The sequence below is a fragment of the Chiloscyllium plagiosum genome, chromosome 5 (genome assembly GCF_004010195.1).
Source record: "Chiloscyllium plagiosum isolate BGI_BamShark_2017 chromosome 5, ASM401019v2, whole genome shotgun sequence".
In the NCBI taxonomy this organism is placed as follows: Eukaryota; Metazoa; Chordata; class Chondrichthyes; order Orectolobiformes; family Hemiscylliidae; genus Chiloscyllium; species Chiloscyllium plagiosum.
Window position 1 is genome coordinate 10,848,937 of NC_057714.1, and position 3,728 is coordinate 10,852,664.

Below are 3,728 nucleotides of genomic sequence, written 5' to 3' on the forward strand. Positions count from 1 at the left end.
GGCCGACCCATTGTCTCAGCATGCTCCTGCCCCACTGAACTCATTTTTACCTACCTCGACACTGTCCTATCCCCCCAGTCCAGGAACTCCCCACATACGTTCGAGATACCACCCATGCCCTCCACCTCCTCCAAGACTTCCATTTCCCTGGCCCCCAAAGTCTCATCTTCACCATGGATATGCAATCCCTCTACACCACCATCCACCATGACCCAAGGCCTCCAAGCCCTCTGTTTCTTCCTCTCCCAACATCCTCAACAGTACCCTTCCACCGACACACTCTTTCATTTAGCCGAGCTGGTCCTCACCCTTAACAATTTCTCCTTCGAATCCTCCCACTTCCTCCAGACCAAAGAGGTAGCCATGGGCACCCATATGGGCCCCAGCTATGCCTGTCTCTTTGTTGGCTACGTAGAACAGTCGACCTTCCGTAATTACACCGGTACGACTCCCCTCTTCCTCTGCTATATCGATGACTGCATTGTCGCCACCTTGTGCTCCCGCGAGGAGGTTGAGCAATTCATCAACTTCACCAACACATTCCACCCTGAACTTAAATTTACCTGGACCATCTCTGACACCTCCCTCCCCTTCCTGGACCTCTCCATCTCCATTAATGACGACCGACTTGACACCGACATCTTTTACAAACCCACCGACTCCCACAGTTGCCTGGATTACACCGCTTCCCACCCTACCTCCTGCAAAAATGCAATCTCGTATTCCCAATTCCTCTGGCTCCACCGTATCTGCTCCCAGGAGGACCAGTTCCACCACAGAACACACCAGATGGCCTCCTTCTTTAGAGACCGCAATTTCCCTTCCTACGTGGTTAAAGATGCCCTCCAACGCATCTCGTCGACATCCTGCACCTCCGCCCTCAGACCCCACCCCTCCAACCGTAACAAGGACAGACCGCCCCTGATGCTCACCTTCCACCCTACCAACATTTCTGCCACCTCCAAACAGACCCCACCACCAGGGATATGTTTCCCTCCCCATCCCTTTCCGCCTTCCGCAAAGACCGTTCCCTCCGTGACTACCTGGTCAGGTCCATGCCCCCCTACAACCCACCCTCCCATCCTGGCACCTTCCTCTGCCACCGCAGGAATTGCAAAACCTGTGCCCATACCTCCTCCCTGACCTCCATCCAAGGCCCTAAAGGAGCCTTCCACATCCGTCAAAGTTTTACCTGCACATCCACCAATATGTTATTGTATCCGTTGCTCCCGATGCAGTCTCTTCTACATTGGGGAGACTGGACACCTCCTAGCAGAGCGCTTTAGGGAACATCTCTTGGACACCTGCACCAAACAACCCCACTGCCCTGTGGCCCAACATTTCAACTCCGTCTCCCACTCTGCCGAGGACATGGAGGTCCTGGGCCTCCTTCACCGCTGCTCCCTCACCACCAGACGCCTGGAGGAAGAACGCCTCATCTTCTGCCTCGGAACACTTCAACCCCAGGGCATCAATGTGGACTTCAACAGTTTCCTCATTTCACCTTCCCCCACCTCACCCCAGTTCCAAACTTCCAGCTCAGCACTGTCCCCATGACTTGTCCTACCTGCCTATCTTCTTTTCCACCTATCCACTCCATCCTCTCCCCGACCTATCGCCTTCATCCCCTCCCTCACTCACCTATTGTACTCTATGCTACTTTCTCCCCACCCCGACCTACCTCTCACATATCTCTCCACCCTTCAGGCTCTCTGCCTATATTCCTGATGAAGGGCTTTTGCCTGAAACATCGATTTTACTGCTCCTCAGATGCTGCCTGAACTGCTGTGCTTTTCCAGCACCACTCTAATCTAAATAGACAAAGTTTTTCCCTGGGGTCGGGGAGTCCAGAACTAGAGGGCATAGGTTTAGGGTGAGAGGGGAAAGATATAAAAGAGACCTATGGGGCAACATTTTCACACAGAGGGTGGTACGTGTATGGAATGAGCTGCCAGAGGAAGTGGTGGAGGCTGGTAAAATTGCAACATTTAAAAGACATTTGGGAGATCCAAGATGGCAGCGACCCAGCAAGTCTGAGTCTATAGTACTCCACCCAAAACTCAGGCAAAGTGGGCTACCCGCCTCCACTACACCTTCCAATCCATTCAAAATAACTGTTACCTAATTCATTTGGTCATTCTGCATAAATTTGAGTAGTTTGGTGCAGTGCTAAAATGACTAAAGGAAAGAATGCCCGCAGCTCGCAGCAGGCAAAACCCCTCACCCATCCCCTCCAGCAGCAGCAGAGATGTCCGTGGCCTCCACGGGGGACTTAACTACGGTGGCGAGCCTATTCTCTGTAATTAACAAACTGCAGGAGAAGATCGACACTTACATAGAGGAATCCAGGTCCAGCTAGGAATCGCTTTCAGTCGCACTGCAAAAGCATGACTGAGATACTGAAAAGCTCGAACATCATGTTGGAGGGGCAGAGCTAAAGGCCACGACCTCGGAAGCTGCTGCAGAGTCGGCCGTGGGCCGAATTCTTGAACGAGTCCGGGCCTTAGAATAGGTCGCCGAACAAATATTCGTTTCCTGGGCCTTCCCGAATGGGAAGAGGAAGGCCAGCTTGCAGTCTTTTTGGGGCAGTGGCACCCTCAGATATTGAAGCTGGAGTCTGGCTCAGGCCAGGTGCGGGTAGAGTGGGCCCACTGGGTTGCTATACGCAGGCCCGGGTCGGACCAGCGCCTCCGCCCGGTCCTGTTCCGGCTTCAGTGTTACAGAGAGATGTAAATGCTCCTGGAAGCCTCCAGAACCCTCGGGAAGGATCCCCAACTATAACACATAAGGGATCTAGGATTTTGCTGTTCCAGGATTTCTCCCCAGCTTTGGTCCGCAAGAGGAGGGCATTTGATGAAACGAAGAAGGGTCTAAGGGACTTAAACGTCCAGTATTCCTTGCGTTACCCAGCGATGCTGTGTTTTAGCCATGAAGGATCCATCTATAACTTTGGATCGCCGGAGAAGGCCAAAGAATTTTTGGACTCTCTTTAATACACTGTAAGAATTAATCCGTGTGGTTAATGATGCTGTTTTGCCCCCCTCCCCCGGTCTACCCTTTTCTTTCTTCTTATTTCCTTTTACTGTTTAATATCGTCTCCGGGGGGTAGGGAGGGGGGCTTATTTGTTCGCCAATATGCGATTTTCTTTTTATTTATGTAGGCCGGGTGGTTTAGTTAATTCGTGTGGGGGAGGGTGTTTGTTTTGTCCTATCTCATTTCTTTCTTAGAGCGAGGTTTTCTTTTTCTGTTATCATACTTAATTATTACCTGCTGAGATTGTAACTTTATAGTTTTATATGCTTATACTTGGCATTATCTTTACTAAATGTATCCAGGTGTTGGTGTGGGTGGGGGTGGGGAGCTCACTTTCAACTTTTGCTTTATAGAACACTGGAATTTCTTTATTTTACTATGTGGTGCCTGGATTGAGGGTGGGGCATTGGTTGGGAGAGGATACGATGGGTTTTCTGAATAGAAAAGGGCCCCCTGGGAGCAAGGGGGAAAATCTCCTTTTAAATGTGTTTTATATTTTTCTTATTTCGAATTAGTTTTTCACTATATTGGCGTGAGTGCATTAAAGAATTTCTATTTTTTGTGAATTTTCTACGGTCTACGTTCGGGGTATTTTGGATGGGGTTTTTCCTCCCGGGGGGGGGGGGTCTCGGACTTGCTTGGACGATCATGGTTAGTCATTCGATTAAGTGGTGCCCCTGGAATGTCAAGAGGA

At 50.5% G+C, this 3,728-nt stretch overlaps 1 protein-coding gene across 1 annotated transcript in view; it reads right to left on the minus strand.

Annotated features, from left to right (window-relative positions):
- Positions 1–3,283, minus strand: part of LOC122549715 (antizyme inhibitor 2-like) — a 27,454-nt gene extending 24,171 nt beyond the window's left edge. Inside the window, exons 1-2 of the mRNA XM_043689600.1 lie at positions 3,277–3,283; positions 2,710–2,714 (exon numbers count right to left, since the gene is read on the minus strand). The gene's annotated coding sequence lies outside the window, so the exon portion shown is untranslated. The remainder of the gene's footprint in view (positions 1–2,709; positions 2,715–3,276) is intronic.
- Positions 3,284–3,728: the final 445 nt, after the last annotated feature.